The sequence below is a fragment of the Eretmochelys imbricata genome, chromosome 1 (assembly GCF_965152235.1).
Source record: "Eretmochelys imbricata isolate rEreImb1 chromosome 1, rEreImb1.hap1, whole genome shotgun sequence".
Lineage (NCBI taxonomy): Eukaryota > Metazoa > Chordata > Testudines > Cheloniidae > Eretmochelys > Eretmochelys imbricata.
The window spans coordinates 90,505,247-90,523,781 of NC_135572.1; positions in this window are offsets into that span (position 1 = coordinate 90,505,247).

Below are 18,535 nucleotides of genomic sequence, written 5' to 3' on the forward strand. Positions count from 1 at the left end.
GAGAGAGGTTAGGGTTCTAACATATAATGCGGGAAAACCAGGTTCAGTTCCCAGCTCTGCCTAAACCAGAGTGGTCTGCGATTTAAAACTGCACTCTGAATGCATAAAGAAAAGGAGTACTTGTGGCACCTTAGAGACTAACGAATTTATTTGAGCATGAGCTTTCGTGAGCTAATGCATAGCCACCTTCTGGTCAAAAGGTGAGTTTTCCCAAGGCACCCAAATCTGTGGAATTGGAGTGAGTGGTGCTGGAACCTGGTGTACAGAGTCTCAGCACTACTTGTGTTCGGACTAGTTGCTGTAGGAGCTGAGCAGCATTGCAACCCCAAGCACCAGGTTTTAATGCCACTCACTCTAGTTTTGCCCAGTCACCTCCCACTCTTCCTCTTCATGGAAGAGGGACAGCTGAGACAAACCCAAATGGTTCTGAGGCCCAGTACGCCAGGCCATAACACACAGAGTGAGGAGCCCTGCCCAGCTCTGTGGGATAGGAGCTGTCCCGCTATGAAGAGAGTGCTTACTCTCCAACCCCACTCCCTTCCCAGGCACCAGTTTCAGGGCGGTGAGTCTCAATTTCAGATTTTGCCCCAGGCCTCATAAAAAAACTCAGGGGCCTATCTGAATGCAAGCAAATTAAAAAACAAAACAAAACGGATTGCCTTTTTAACTAATATATTTTGACTCCATGTCTTTTATATTCACTTTGTGATTATTCTAGTGGATGAAATTACTGGCAGGACTATTCATAGAACTTGAATGGTAACAGAATATTGGTATAATGGTCACACAATGTAAATCTTGAACTCAAGTGTGAATATTCTCAACAGAAACTAGACTTCAAGAGTTCTGCTTATCCACTGAAGGAACATAGCTAGCCAACAGACATATTTTTGGATAGTGTACTTACAAACAATCTGCAAACTGTTTTAGCCTGGCAAAGATGTATTATAAGAAACATACAATCAACATAAAGCAGGAAGAACAGAATGCAAAAGCGTCCTATAATTTGTTAAATCCACAGAAAGACCATTCGGTGAACCTCTGTTTCTCAGTCCAATACCTTACATATACCAAGAATTATTCACTGAAATTCTTCAGAAATGTTTGAATCACAAATACAGAGGGGGGAAATGCAAGTTGCTTCTCAGTGATTCACAAACAAGAACAGAGTTGTGAAATCACAGAATAAAATACTAATTATAAGATAATTTCCCAGTTCTACTTCAAAGTGGACTTCAGCTTGTAACTAGTAGAATAAGGAATCACTAACTCTTAATAGTAACTTGGTAGGTGTGAATTAAAGATTCTATATACCTTGTACTCCAATTAATACAAATCACCACAAGTGGTAACAGTTATATGTGAAATGAATCAACAGTGTAATAAAACTGAATTGCATGTCTACTTAGAGTCCTATTTGTTATACTTTGTACAAATAACATTCTAAACAATAAATCTAAGATGCTGATAAGAAAATAAGTAAGAAAATAATCATGTGCACAGAGTCCTGGGTCTGAATATGTGAGTAAAAGAACACAAATTAATATCCACTCTCTCTTTTATTAACTTTGGCACTCAGTGGTGGCATTACTACTCTAACAATTTTTTTTAATATGTAATGATCTAGCAATTTTTTGCCTACTCCCTGATCCTCTTAGCATCATGCATCCTTTGTGAATCACAGAAAGATATGGAAGAGATCATTTAGGTTATCATATCCCTTTCCTTAACACAGAATTGGCCCCTTTAGCATATATTCTAGGATAATTATCCAACCTTGTTGTAAGGACATTCAAGAAAAAAAAATCAAGCAGAGAGAGCAGAAGGTGAAGATGAAGGATGACAGACCTCCTGCCCATTGCGTATATATATTATAAAATCCATCCTAAAATGTATGTCTGCATGGTTATGTTCTTTTAGGTATGGGACAGGATGAGTGTACATATTGATTAGATGAGAGAAACTGAGAAATCCCATTTATATCTAAATAGTTAACATATTTCATCATCTTGCAGGATTGTTTGAAACTCAAGAAAGGAAAAGCAAAGCTTTTACTTTTACTTTACTCTTTACTTCCCCAAAACTGTCTATGTTCTCAGTCATGTTATAGGTCATTTGGGGGATGATCTTTCATGCCTCCTTATCCTTTTCCCTCCACACAAGGGTATTACCAAGTCCTGTCACCACTTCTTCCACATTTTAAAACCAATCTCTTTCTTTATGATGGAAAAGGCACTTGATAGTACCTTAATCATCTTCTCCTAGATCATTCTCTTCATCTTCTCTTAGATCATTGATACCAGTATCACACCTCCAGTTTTTCCCATGCATGTCTCTAATTGTTCCTTCAATTTTTCCTTTGGACAATCCTCCACATGCTCTTTCCAAGTTTGTAGGATATCACAAGTTTCACTCTGTGGCCTCCTGTGATGATAACTGAAGTTTACCTCCCCACTCCAGACCTGTTTTTTTTTTTTCTGTCCAAACTGCCCAGTCTTTCTATTTGTCATCTTAAACTCAACAGGGCCAAAACATAGCTCTTGATCAACAACCTGCTCAGTCTCAGTATCTGTGGACATCACTACCATCCTCCCTATCATGCAAATCCATAACTGAGTTGTTGTCTAACTGCCTTCTCAAATCTACACATGAAGGCTATCTCTAAATTTTGCTTATTCTTCCTGACCAACATTTTTAAGATATGGCTTTTTTCTCTCTATCCACACAGCTAGAACTTCCAAATCTTGATCTCGTGTCTCTGAACTACTGCTATTCCTCCTTTCTGACCTCATCAAATCCCATTTTACCTTACATATATCCATTCAAAATACTGCTGTGTCCCTCCACCTGCTCCCCCTTCACTAAAAAGACAAGCTACTTCTCTTCTCTCTTAACACCCTATGCGGCCTATCCCTTCCCTATCTCTTATCATAAGAAAATGTAGAGCTTTGATACTGTGCCACCTGTGATGCTAGTTTTCCAACAAGCACCTTTGTGCTTTCTCTCATGCAATCACTCATGCTCCATTTCAAATTCTACAGTACTACCCAGTGTCTTATTTCAGATCTCTCTTTAAGGCTCTCCTCCGAAATGATGCTTACAGAAAAGAGTCATCATTATTACACAGCTGTATGCTGTGACTGCAGCTTATTATGCTGATCTTTATTATCACATTGTCCCCTTGTGTTCCCTTCATTGTTGTGTCTCATCTTATGCTTGGATTGTGAGCTGTTCAAGGCAAGGACTGTCTATGTGTTTGTAAAGTACCTATCATGATGGGGCTTGCGACTCTAGGTGCTACTGTGATACAGACACGAAATAAATGAAAATGCTTTGGACTTTATCTAAAAGATATGCTGTAGTTCAAACAGGAATTAATTCTGTGTTATGAAGGAGGTCAGACAAGGAGGATGTGGAAAAAGCTAATGTACTCAATGCTTTTTTTGCCTCTGTCTTCACGAACAAGGTCAGCTCCCAGACTACTGCACTGGGCAGCACAGCATGGGGAGGAGGTGGCCAGCCCTCTGTGAAGGAAGAAGTGGTTCGGGACTATTTAGAAAAACTGGACGTGCACAAGTCCATGGGGCCGGATGTGTTGCATCCGAGAGTGCCAAAGGAATTGGCGGATGTGATTGCAGAGCCATTGGCCATTATCTTTGAAAACTCATGGCGATCGGGGGAAGTCCCGGAAGATTGGAAAAAGGCTAATGTAGTGTCCATCTTTAAAAAAGGGAAGAAGGAGGATCCTGGGAACTACAGGCCAGTCAGCCTCACCTCAATCCCCGGAAAAATCATGGAGCATGTCCTCAAGGAATCAATTCTGAAGCACTTAGAGGAGAGGAAAGTGATCAGGAACAGTCAGCATGGATTCACCAAGGGAAAGTCATGCCTGATTAATTTAACTGCCTTCTATGATGAGATAACTGGCTCTGTGGATGAAGGGAAAGCAGTGGACGTGTTATTCATCAACTTTAGCAAAGCTTTTGACACGGTCTCCCAGCAAGTTAAATTCTTGTCAGCAAGTTAAAGAAGTATGGGCTGGATGGATGCACTACAAGGTGGGTAGGAAGTTGGCTAGATTGTCGGGCTCAACGGGTAGTGATCAATGGCTCCATGTCTAGTTGGCAGCCGGTATCTAGCAGAGTGCCCCAAGGGTAGGTCCTGGGGCCGGTTTTGTTCAATATCTTCATTAATGATCTGGAGGATGGTGCGGATTGCACCCTCAGAAAGTTTGCGGATGACACTAAACTGGGAGGAGTGGTAGATACGCTGGAGGGTAGGGATAGGATACAGAGGGACCTAGAAAATTGGAGGACTGGGCCAAAAGAAATCTGATGAGGTTCAACAAGGACAAGTGCAGAATCCTGCACTTAGGACGGAAGAATCCCATGCACCGCTACAGACTAGGGACCGAATGGCTAGGCAGCAGTTCTGCAGAGAAGGACCTAGGGGTGACAGTGGACGAGAAGCTGGATATGAGTCAACAGTGTGCCCTTGTTGCCAAGAAGGCCAATGGCATTTTGGGTTGTATAAGTAGGGGCATTGCCAGCAGATCGAGGGACGTGATCATTCCCCTCTATTCGACATTGGTGAGACCTCATCTGGAGTACTGTGTTCAGTTTTGGGCCCCACACTACAAGAAGGAAGTGGAGAAATTGGAGAGAGTTCAGCGAAGGGCAACAAAAATGATTAGGGCACTGGAACACATGACTTATGAGGAGAGGCTGAGGGAACTGGGATTTTTTTAGTCTACGGAAGAGAAGAATGAGGGGGCATTTGATAGCTGCTTTTAACTACCTGAAAGGTGGATCCAAAGAGGATGGATCTAGACTATTCTCAGTGGTAGAAGATGACAGAACAAGGAGTAATGGTCTCAAGTTGCAGTGGGAGAGGTTTAGGTTGGATATTAGGAAAAACCTTTTTCACTAGGAGGGTGGTGAAACACTGGAATGCGTTACCTAGTGAGGTGGTGGAATCCCCTTCGTTAGAAGTTTTTAAGGTCAGGCTTGACAAAGCCCTGGCTGGGATGATTTAGTTGGGATTGGTCCTGCTCTGGGCAGGGGGTTGGACTAGATGGCCTCCAGAGATCCCTTCCAACTCTGTTATTCTATGATTCTATGACCACAACGATCCCTTCTGGCCTTAGAATCTATGAAAATCTGTTCATAAAACTTCTACACTAACCACATCACTCCCAAAACGCCATTTGTACAGCATTCCTTACAAAATAATATTGCATTTACACTGCAGGGAAACAAAATGTTTGAACCATCAAGATGTATGCAAGACTAAATGAGTACCAAATAATCATTTAAACCCAGATCCTGCAAATACTTTTGAATGTGCTTAACTTTAGTGTTGTGAATCATCCCATTGAAATAAATGAGACTATTTACTTTAAATGAGACTATTTACTTTAGTAAGGATAAACTTATGTGTAAGTGTTTGCAGCATCAGTGCCTTATATTTCTTGTCCTTACCCTTGCTAGTTTATGTTACATTTTCCCTTTTCAGGAAGTTTCATCATTTAAACAATAGTTTCTTAGTACATGTCTTAGCACACTTGTAGCCCCTAAAAAAATAATTTTGAAGATTGTTTGTTAGTTCTAATTACGGTAACCACTGCAAAAACCTTCCTTATTTTTCAGGTGACAACTAAACAGGTGTAAATTAGAAAATGGATGTATTTGAAGATAATTTTGACCAAGATTTTCAGAAGTGAATAGTGATGTTGGACGCCCAACTTGAGACACCTTGAATGGTCCTGATTTTTCAGAGCACACTGCCTGGAAACTTGGCTAATTTAAGGTATCTGGAATTGGGCACTCAAAATGAGTTACCATAATAAAAATGCAGGTCCGGATCTTCCAGTCAGATCTGTGTGGGCAATATCTTGTGCCGAGGCAAAGATCTGCTGAAGTTAATGGGGCCCCATGCAAGTACAAAGGGGCATTTAAGGTTACACATTCACTTGCAATTTCAGGGGCACGATTCATAATGAACCTTAGTTATCATTAAACCAAACAAATTACAACTTATATTCAGTTTCCCTGTGAGTTTTATGGACGTAACAACACCCTGTAAATGATAAGTACTGTTAGAGATGATTTTGCATCCATTGCTGGCAATCATTAGGTTTTATTTGATTACATTACTCTAGGTTGGACAAACATGGGAATATTGCCATGGATCCCATTTAATTAGAAGCTTCCTTGACAAGAAGTGACTTATGTAGCATCTTTGTTGAGGTATGGGAGAGAGTTGAATTCAACTCAACACTGTTGTGGGGCACTCTAATGCAAACACTTAATATGCTTATTCATTTAAAGCCTGATCCCGTGAGGTCCTGAACACTCAATTCTCACTAAAGTCTATGCTCCTAGTAAAGTCAGTGTGAGTTTTGCTACACACTTTAATGAAAGTTAAAGTGTGTAGCACTATTGTTTGTCAGGAGAACACTTGTAGCCTACTTTGCTTGTTGTCCAGAATGTTCCCAGTTGTTAGATATTCTTGTAAAGTCAGTGACTGTCAATTGTTTACTATTCCCTTATCTGTTGTTATATATATGATTACTGCATTTCTTTGACAAATTTAATAATTAAAAAAAAACATGCCTGCTGAGGTTGTGTTTTAATTATTCCCCTACTCCCTTGTGACAGTATGAAGTTAAAACAATCTTGCCCTAGTTCTAGAACTACAAAGGAATAAGACAATAGAAATGTAAATCCCTTGTAGGAACATAAGATCAATTGCACATATTATATCGCATGTAAAAAATCTCAAAATATTTTATGTTACAAATGATAAGTCAAGCATTAGAGAAAAAAAAAAGAATGTTCACATTGAAAACCTCAACCCTGTCCTATTGTGTTTATGTCTTAAATAGGGTTTTCTTTAAAATAAGTGATTTGATGAAGCCAGACTGACAAAATCAATTCCTCTACTGAAACCTAGCATGGGAATCGGTGAGTAACCAATAATAAAGGGGAAAAGGCAATCTTTGATTTTCTGTGGTTATTGATCTTTCACTATGCATAGAGTAAGTTTGATTCTCATCTCACCTACACTAGTGTAACTCCTTTAACACTTATGTGGAGTTACTCTTGAATTATGTCAGTATGAGATGAGAACCGGGGCCACTTTATCTTTTACCATGGTTTAGATAATGGCATAAGTTAACAAACTTTATAAATTTGTGAACGATACCAAGATGGAAGGAGTTGCAAGGGCTTTGGAGGATAGGACTAAAATTCAAAATGATCTGGGCAAACTGGAGAAATGTTCGGAAGTAAATTTGATGAAATTCAATAAGGTCAAATGCAAAGTTCTACTTAGGAACTTAAGCTCAGGAACTATTGGGGTTGGGGTGCTGCAGCACCCCCAGGTGTTATGTGGGGTCCTGATTCCTGGCCCATGCCCAGGAATCCACTAGTGGCCCAATGTGCACCCCCATCTATAGCCCCAGCCTTGCTCCCCTTACTCCTATATGGGTCCCCACCTCCCAGAAATACGGCCCTGCTCCTGGTCCTAGCTCGGGGGAAGGGGTGGACAGGGGCAAGGGGTCTTTCTTTCAGCATCCTCACTATTAAAAGTGATCCAGTGCCACTGTTTAAGAAGGAACAATCAGACAAAATGGGAAATGACTGCCCAGGAAGGAGTACTGTGGAAAGGGATCTGGGGGTCATAGCTGATCAAATGCTAAATATGAGTCAATAGTATAATGCTATTGCAAAAAAGCAAACATCATTTTGGGATGTATAAGCAGTAGGGTGACCAGATGTCCCAATTTTATAGGGACAGTCCTGATTTTTGGGTCTTTTTCTTATATAGGGACATTTACTACCCCCCTCCCCATCCCCATCCTGATTTTTCACTTTTGCTGTCTGCTCACCCTAATTAGCAGGCGTGTTGTAATCAAGACACAAACAGTAATTCTTGTGCTCTACTTCATGCTGATAATGCCTCGAAAGGAGTAGTGTGTCCAGTTCTGGGTGTCACATTTCAGGAAAGATATGAACATATTGGAGAAAGATTGGAGGAGAGCAAAAAAAATGATAAAAGTTCTAGAAAATATGAGGAATGATTGGGGGAAAAAAAGGGTTTGTTTTGTCTGGAGAAGACAAGATTGAGGGGGGAATATGGTAATATTTTTCAAGTACATACAATTTGTTACAAGGAGGAGGGCAAAAGATTGTTCATGTTAACCTCGGACGATGGGACAAGAAACAGTGGAATTAAATTGCAGAAAGGGAAGTTTAGGTTGAACATTAGGAAAAACTTCCTAACTGTCAGGGTAGTTAAGCACTGGAACAAGTAGCCTCGGGAGGTTGTGTAATCTCCGTCATTAGAGGTTTTAAAGAACAGGTTAGACAAACACCTGTCAGGAGTGTTCTAGTTATTACGTTATCCTGCCTGGTGTGCAGGGGACTGATCTAGATAACCTCTCAAAGTCCCTTCCAGTCCTACACTTCTATGATTCTATGCATAATACTTGTCTTTAATTGTATCTTGTATTCTCTGCATACAACCTGACTTTACAATATGGCCTTTCCATAAAAACCTGACACAATGTGCCCATGAGTAGGTTGCTTGTTTTGGCCCAGTCCTTATTCTCCCCCTAGACCTAATTAAACCATCTCACTGTCCTGAATCTATAGTTTAAAGTATAGATACAAGCTTTATGGAGGGAAAAATATCTTATCCATTATAGATCTTAACTGAGGCTTCTTCCCAAGAGTAATAGGGATAAACCACTAGCTGAAGAACATAGTACTGTTAGTCCTCGCTAAAAAACATGGTTTTGTTTTATTTTTTTTGCCTTCCTATCCTGAATTAGCTATTTTAAAAGCTTCAGATATATGTAATATGAGCTTCACCCATCAACAATATTAAATACTAGGATGAAAAAGTAAATTTGAATTGAAAAAGTTGTCACTGTCATGGTTATAGAGAAAAGCTTGAAAAAGTGATTAATATACGTTCAAAACCAGAAGGCAAATAAAAGTTCTATAATGTATTTTTTTTAAAGTCTAATTGGGCAAGATCCTCTGGACCCCTTACACTAGGCAAGAAGGCTGAGATGACATAAAGTGTCCTACTATCCCCTGTTCTTCCTGGGGGAGGATTCTCCCTCATAGAAATTAAGACAGCCATAAAGCAGCCTTCTGAGGAGCCCTTACAAGCCCTGACATAAGGTGAATGTCAAGCATAGGCAAATAGCACATAGTGCTGCCGAGATCCTGGCAACAATTCAGTACATAGACAGCCATAGACAGGAACAGGCCCCCTTTGCTGTATACATTAGGGGCCACTGAGCAGACCAAGATTGGGACAACTTAAAGTGACCTTAGTCCCAGCCTCCCCTGGGCTGTAAGTTGTGTCTTTCAGAGGCACAGCACAGAATCTCACCCATGATCATTGCATCATTATTGCTAGGGCAGGAGGGGGAGGAAGGCATGATTTTTTGAGCTGGCAATGTCAGTTGCATCACATGAATGTGGCAATTAGAAATAAGACACAGGAGAAAAAAATGTATGGTATATTGTCCTTGCTAATTGACTGCACTATGGGTCATGTTGCCAATCCAATATCTTTCAAACAAGAACTGTAGCTATTCTTATACAGTCACTATTCCCACTTAATTTTTTTGCTTAAGTAAAGTCATAAATTTAAATACAATGTGATTAGATGTAAGCTGTTTAGTAGCAGGATTTGTCACAAGGCAGGCTCTAGCTTTCAAAGAGACCTGTATCACTCATTTGTTTCCTGTTTGTTATCGTAGTACTGTCACCAAAACAAAGTGATGATCAGTCTATTCTTGGGACATGTAAATGTAGACTTCGACAAACACTAAAAATTAGAGAACTAGTCCTTCATTGTTTTGGGCATGGATAAGATGACCCAGTAAGTCTTTCCTATTTAACTTATGGCTAAAACTCTACCCTTTCATACATGCACGCAAGTGCAGTCTCTTGCTTCATAAGAGCACTTCTATGCTTTAAACTTTTCAAGAATTTTCCCCCTTTGAGGTTGGATTTATGATTCACCAACAAGTAGAAAACAAATAGATATGGAAAGCTCAGGAAAAAGGAAAACCTGCTTCTTTTCAAGTAGAATGATGATCCAATAGTCTCCTAAAATCTATGGGGTAAATCCTACAGCTCATTTCAGATAACCTTCCCCCACAGGGAGGGCCCTTCTCATTGGTTTTACTCATCCAGTGGAGATCAGGCTGGTACAGTATGTAATACAGTCTGATTGCTCGGTTTCCCAGTATTTGGGGACCTGACTTCAGTTCTTTGGAAAGAAAGAAAGAAAGAAAGAAAGAAAGAAAGAAAGAAAGAAAGAAAGAAAGAAAGAAAGAAAGAAAGAAAGAAAGAAAGAAAGAAAGATTTAATTAAGGGCCAAGTTCTGCTCTGAATAATCATGTAAAATTCCCATTGGACTTCCAGGGGAGATTATAAATCCATGGGTAGTTAAATAGAAAATGTGCTAATATGGCAAGAGGAATGTTGGGAATGAAATGTGATACAAATTTGAATCAATATCTTCCATTCAGGAACTTTACAGAGCTGTATAAATACAAGTAAAATGTTACTTTTCTAATGCTTCAGTGGAAGAATTAAATTAAAGAAACCATCCTGCATAATAAAATACTAGGGGGAAATCAAAGGTTACTTTTTGGATATCAAGATTCAAATGGATATTGGAAATCAGTATGCCCATCACTTTAGTATCATTCTTCACTCTTCACAGTACATATTACTCAAAGGTGATCTCAATATGCTCATATTAAAAAAAAAACATTTATATCTCAAATGAGTTACTATTTAGGAAGAAGCATGTAATAATCTCTATGTATTATGAATCAAAGCACTTCTTTTGAAAAATGCCTCCCTCTGTTTTTGTTATCACTGTACAAAGTTAGTTTTGTTACTATGAAATAGTAACCAGTACATATTGCATTATATTAGGGCTGTCAAGCAATTAAAAATATTCACGATTAATTGAGTGTTTACAAAAATTAACCATGATTAATCACGTGATTAATCGCACTGCTAAACAATAATAAAATACCATTTATTTAAATATTTTTGGATGTTTTCTACATTTTCAAATATATTGATAGTAATTACAACACAGAATACAAAGTGTGCAGTGCTCACCTTATATTTATTTTATTATAAATATCTGCAATGTAAAAAAACAAAAGAAAGAGTATTTTTCAGTTTACAAATTACAAGTACTGTTGTGCAATCTCTGTCATAAAAGTTGAACTTACAAATGTAGAATGATGTACAAAAAAGTATTAAAAAATAAGACAATGTAAATTTGTAGATCCTGCAAGTCCACTCAGTCCTACATCTTGTTCAGCCAATCACTCAGACAAACAAGTTTGTTTACATTTGCAGGAGATAATGCTGCCCATGTTTTGTTTCCAATGTCACCTGAAAGTGAGAACAGATATTCTCATGGCACTGTTGTAGCTGGCATCACAAGATATTTATGTGCCAAATGTGCTAAAGATTCATATGTCCCTTCCTGCTTTAGCCACCATGCCAGGGGACATGCATCCAAAGTGATGATGGGTTCTGCTCGACAACAATCCAAAGCAGTGGGGATCAATGCATGCTCATTTTCATTATCTGAGTCAGATGCCACCAGAAGAAGGCTGATTTTAGGTTATTTTGGTGGTTCAGGTTCAAGAAAACTGAAGTTCTCAGTTGTCATGCAAGTGTCAATGGATCCAGTTTTGACAATAGTCTCACATTTACAGAAAAAAATGTCCATATTTATTCACCTACCCACCTGGCTGAAATGAAATTCAAAAAGCTGAATTTTGAGAACATGCCATTTTGAATATTTCACAAAGCTCTGAGAGTTTGGCATTTTAAAAATGGACACGTTAATCCAATATTCTCTACATCATGATAGAGATAGTCCTAACACAAGGTTGATTTACATGTTAATGCATTTCCCCTGAGCTTCCCAAAATAGCTTCTTCTCTACCTAAATATTATTGTGGAAGTCAATAGGAATTTTGCCTGCCTCAGAATTGCAGGATCAATCCTGAGTATATAATCTGTGTGACTTATCTCCCCTTTCTGAAATCTCTTCGCTCTGTCAGTGAAAGTATTGCTGACTACTAGATCAAGATTCATACTGAGACCAAGTGGTAAAGCTGAATGAATCAGAATTTGAATGTTAACCTTTTGCTCCACTACTGTGATTGCTGCCGTATATTAACAGGTTTCAGAGTAGCAGCCGTGTTAGTCTGTATCCGCAAAAATAAAATGAGTACTTGTGGCACCTTAGAGACTAACAAATTTATTAGAGCATAAGCTTTCGTGATGCATCTGATGCAGTGAGCTGTAGCTCATGAAAGCTTATGCTCTAATAAATTTGTTAGTCTCTAAGGTGCCACAAGTACTTTTCTTTTTGCTGTATATTAAGTTTTATTAAGCTTTCCACTTTAAGCCATCCTGGAGGTCATGCATGTCATACTAGTATGTTTTATTCTGGAAACTTCACTTCTTGATTGCAGTGTTGGAAGAGCTGCAGTGATGTTTCAGAGGTTGATTTTCCTTGGGAATAGGAGACCTTGCCTCACTCTGCAGTGACTGCTATCAGCTATTGAAGCTACTGTGGTATAGCTGTACAGCTATGGGGAGATTTTTCTTAGATGACTTCAATCTATTCTTCCTGATTAACACTCTGGCAATCATGTTAGGACCTTGTGAAGCAAAGGAATTAAAAGGAGATCAGGAAAGTCCAGTTTGCCTAAGCTAAAATGGGTTATAGATGGAGAGATCTCACTGATTTGTCACTTTAAAGAGTAGTGACTTTGGTGGGGACGTTAAATTATATGTTAGTAAATGGAGGTGAATATAAAGTATTTGAAATAAAAATGTCTAAAATGGTGCAATGTTTATGCTGAAATGGGGGGGGGGTTGTGTAATTATACCAACTTGTCTCCCTCTATATTCAATTAGATTGATGACTTGTTTACACACTGATTTAGTCCATGCCAGAGGGATATCAATTTTAGTCCTCACTAGTGTGGCATGTACTAACTAACCCATGTGGACCCAATGTGCACTAGGAACTTTTAGTGAGTGCCAGCAAGGGCCAAAAGAGCCAGTTACTGCACAACACTAGTGTGGACTAAAATTTACATTTCTCTAGTACTGAGTAAATCACTTTAACTTGTCTCAGAATCTGGCCCATAATCTATTACTCTTTAATCATAATGATTTTCAGAATAGACACCCTTCCCTGTATGTTCTCAATATCAACAATATCATCTTATTGCACTAAGGTACTCTTCTCATTCGTTCAATACCATTCATTCTTTTTAATCTCTTCCATGTGAACTGTTTACAAGACACATTTATCTTGTGTTCTTTCCTCATTACCCTCTACCAACCACAGAGAACCACTGACTTCACATTATATCCATGTCTCCTTTGTATCCCATCATACTCCACTGAGGAGCTATGGAAATAAGTTCAAGTCTAACTGTATCTGCGTAAGTCTTTAGTTTCACCTTCTGCTAACAAGTTCATGAATTGAATTTAAAGTAGTGGACTTGTATATAAACATTCCAGCTAGAATCTCTTTTCTCAAACAATTGTTGCAATATTGAACAAGCTACAGAGGCAGTCAACTGAAACCAGTATAAAACAGCTCAAGAGTGAGAATCATTTTGAGGGACAGAAACTCTCCAGCATCAGCAATATTTGCAGGTTTAGTAATATTCAGTTGATATAATTTACGTAAAAGTGTCCCAAGGTTAATTGAACAAGACTCAACAGACCATGTATGTATTAGTCTTTTCCTGTCACTATGCTCCTGTTTTTATTCTTCTTGTCTCTGAAAATAAAAAAAAAAAAACCTTCATTCATACTTTCTACTTCTTCATTGTAAATTATAGTTTCTACTAGCGGTCTCTTCAAAATTCTGTTTCCTTCCTACCTCATATCTCCTTTCTCTTTCTCCATCCAAAATTTCATTTCTGCTTTGTTGTCCCATAATATTACTCCCCAAATAGGAAAAACTTGTGAGGTCCAGGGAATATCTCGGTGAGTTTTCAATAACGGTACTTAATCCTGGAATAATGTGAACTGTCTGATCAATACGTTTCTCATGTCTCCACCTCCTTTTTGTGAATAAAGGACTGCAGTGAGGAACCCTGTTCCTTATTCATTTACATGTATTTTTCCCCTTGCCTACCTCAACACACACAAAAAATTGCCAATGATAGTTTGATCCTGACCACAGAAGGTTGAGCTCTGCTGTCAGTTACAGCAGTGCAATCCTAATAAATTCACTAAAGCTCATACCCTACATCTGACAATGTAGAATCAGACCAGGACATGGATGATTGCCAGCTGTCAATGAATGATGGGCAGCATCCATTCTCATCCTGATGAACTTCTGCAATATTTGACACTGCTGACTATGAGATACTGCTGTCCCACCTGAGAGAAGTGGCATTCCCCTGGAATGTACTAAGTGGTTTGAGACCTTCCCCGAGGGACACACTCAAAGAAGACTGATGGGAAATTGCACCTTCACCACCAGACTCCTCACTTGGAATCTCAGTTCAGTCTCTGGTCCTATCAAATGAACTGGTCAGTCAACATGGACTCAAAAGCCAGCAATATTATAATGACTCACAGCTCTACTTATACTTCACCACATAAGGCCATACCACTACCACCCAGATAACACAGTGCTTTGAAAAAAATCAGCTCATGGATGAGCAGCTGGTTGAAGCCAGACCTGAGCAAGAAGAAAGTTATGATGGACAAGAATTTTGAGAAGTTTTCAGCCATGGTGTAGTTTCCTTTGGAGGAAAGGACATAACCACAAATTGGCCATTTCAATTTGTATTGTAAGAGTTCTTTTGTGTTCTTCACTAAGTTCTCATATGGCAATAGCAAGAAGTAATGCTTTATATCATTGGTGATTGCCTTGAAAATTGCCCCACTCTGGCAAACAATGACTTGTCCTTGGCTGCACATTGCTGTCTGAGCTACTGCAATGCAGCGTACCTGGAATTGAAACCATCAGCCCTAAAGAAACTCCAGGTCTAGTGGAGAGTGCTATTGCACATATCCCCAGAAATATAGGCTACCACAAGCATATCAAACTACCCTCTGCTGTCTTCACTGACTTGCCATAAAATAGCAAGTCAAGTTCCAGGTACTGGTCCTTATCTTCAAGATGCTCAGCGGCCTAGGCTCAGGATATGCGATTGCCTAAAGCTCCAAGTTGCAGTCTATGGTTGACAACTCTACTCAGGCACATTGGAATTATTTATGACAAGAGTAAGGCTTGTGTGTGAAAGAGACAGTTTGTGAAGCATTAAGTGCTTTGGTTGATATGGTAAGAAAAGTGTGAGAAGAAAAGTATGATTTATACAGGACTATGTATGGGAAGAGTTAGATGGGGACAAGGCAGTAATGCAGAGCAAGCAGTGCAACACAAAGAGCAAAATATTTTCCATAGTTTAAAGAGGTAAATGATTTATAGGTTTATAGCTCTATCAGGAAGTTTAGATGACAGCATAAATCATGAACAGTCATAAGTTTTGTAAGCAGCATTGAGTATGTGGTAATCAGCTCATGATAAACAGGAAAGTTCTGGGTTATGGGTTCCGAATTCCATGAAGCATATGATTGTTTTAAAATCATACTGTCAAAATTTTACACTTATGAAAACTTGGGGAGGGAGGAGAGGAGAAAGACTGTAGTACTCACAAAATGCAATGTAGAGCTGATTGAAATATTTTCATTAAAACTTTGTAGAAAGTTAAAGCAAAATAAAAAATTAAATACATTTTCATATCAACAAACAAATTCAGTTTTGATGAAAAACTGGAAATAAAAAAAATAAATTCCAAGTGTTTAATTTAAAAGCCATACAAAAGCTCCCAGCCAGCTCTACTGACATGTTCTTTTATTGTAGTTAGACATTTACTCAACATATGGTAAATAAAATTCTGTGACTGTGGCCCCAGTGAAACATGCAGTTAACATTAATCATGTTAGTGTTTCATTTTAAGTGAAACCTCCACCCATTTCACAGTCCAATTTAACCATTCTCAGATCACCTCTGCAGGAAAGGAAATTAAGAGTATTCCCATTCCCTTGGAAGAGGGAGCAGGGCCTTGCAGAGGCTGCTCTCCCTTGCTCTCATGCTGCAACCCCAGGATAGAGATGGCCCATGTAGTCAAGTCCTTTCGCTTGTTGGTTAAGAGTGTAGTTTTCCCAGCACCTCAGAGTTACAAAATTAATTGCCCAGAATAGAGCAATGAAAATGTCTGAGTGTTTCTTAGTGTTGCGGAGGTTTTTATGTGTGTGTGCATATGTGTGTGTGTGTCAATTTCAGACAGCTCGAATCATTATCCAACACAACATAGACAGTAGCGTGCATGTATGTTGATGGATTTAGATTTCTCCCATATTCTATGTTTGTGTTACATAATAATAACTTCTATCCTACTGACATCCCCCATTCAATCAGGATATATTCAGGAAATAATGAAGCTCCTTTATGGAACAAGATAACTGAAACAATAGGAGCCACCTCGCAAGAGATAAGCACAAGGGTTGAATTGAAGCTGAACCATGTGGCCCAGGGAGTTTACCTGGAAACTGATATAGCAAACAAAGGCACTGGGACATTGGTTGGTGGAGCTGTGCATATATGTATGGGAAAGAAGTAGAAGAAACAAAGAGAAGGAGTAAAAGAGCCCAGGATCCCTGGTAGCCTGTCCCTGAGAAAAGAGCTAAGAGGTTTTGGATAAAGTGCTGGCGGAAAGAGGCTTGGGGCTGTGGGGAAAGAAGCTGTCTCCTGCTCTTTGATTCCTACTGGGAGTGAAATAGCACTGTCTATGTTCTTTATAAACAAACAGGGACTGCAGCAAAAAAAACTGAATCCAACAATGTCTCCTAATAGAAATAACCCCCTACACCCTGAAAGTTCACTAGCGGCTTAGGTCGGGGGAGGGAGAGAGAATGATACTGATAAAACAATCATTAAAATAAACCATATGTGGATAATTTGTGTAGTGGTGCATTTTTCAGAAACATTGTTAAAGTGGCTAATACAATATGTAACTTCATTAGATTGCAACACTGATCATTCAAAAAATGATGGAAAGGTACAACCTGCAATAAATTTTGAGAGCAAGTGACCAACCAGTTATGTTAAGCAGATGCACTGTAGATTGACTACTTAAGAGAGAGGGAATTATGGCAGTTGCTATAATATTTTAATGATGCATAAAATTGTGGTCAGAGATTGACCTACCTACCACTAAGATAGCTATCACTTCTTATTCAAGTCAGATGTAACAAGGAAATTCCATTAACAAACTGTAAAAGGATGCAAAATTTATAAACTTATAGCAAGGAACAAAACAAATCAACAAGTTCACCTTGAGCTTTAGCTCGTGTTCAGTTCTTAAAACAATTTTTAAAAGAGCAAAAAGTAGAAACTTATCCTGAGATCCTAACTCTCATTTTGCTTACTATGCTCAGTTCTTAATTCTGAATGAGTACAATGGAAGTGTGTCCATGTAAAAACTGAGAAAGGTGAGGAGGACTTGTGGCACCTTAGAGACTAACCAATTTATTTGAGCATAAGCTTTCGTGAGCTACAGCTCACTTCATCGGATGCATACTGTGGAAAAGACAGAAGATGTTTTTATACAAACAAATCATGAAAAAATGGGTGTTAATCACTACAAAAGGTTTTCTCTCCCCCCACCCCACTCTCCTGCTGGTAATAGCTTATGTAAAGTCATCACTCTCCTTACAATGTGTATGATAATCAAGGTGGGCCATTTCCAGCACAAATCCAGGGTTTAACAAGAACGTCTGAGGAATGGGGTGTGTGGGGGTGTTAGGAAAACAAGGGAAAATAGGTTACCTTGCATAATGACTTAGCCACTCCCAGTCTCTATTCAAGCCTAAGTTAATTGTATCCAATTTGCAAATTAATTCCAATTCAGCAGTTTCTCGCTGGAGTCTGGATTTGAAGTTTTTCTGTTGTAATATCACAACTTCCATGTCTGTAATCACGTGACCAGAGAGATTGACTGGTTTATGAATGTTATAATTCTTGACATTTGATTTCTGTCCATTTATTCTTTTACATAGAGACTGTCTAGTTTGACCAATGTACATGGCAGAGGGGCATTGCTGACACATGATGGCATATATCACATTGGTAGATGTGCAGGTGAACGAGCCTCTGATAGTGTGGCTGATGTGATTAGGCCCTGTGATGGTGTCCCCTGGATAGATATGTGGGCACAGTTGGCAACGGGCTTTGTTGCAAGGATAGGTTCCTGGGTTAGTGGTTCTGTTGTGTGGTGTGTGGTTGCTGGTGAATATTCGCTTCAGGTTGGGGGGCTGTCTGTAGGCAAGGACTGGCCTGTCTCCCAAGATTTTTGGGTCATCCTTCAGGATAGGTTGTGGATCCTTGATAATGTGTTGGAGGGGTTTTAGTTGGGGGCTGAAGG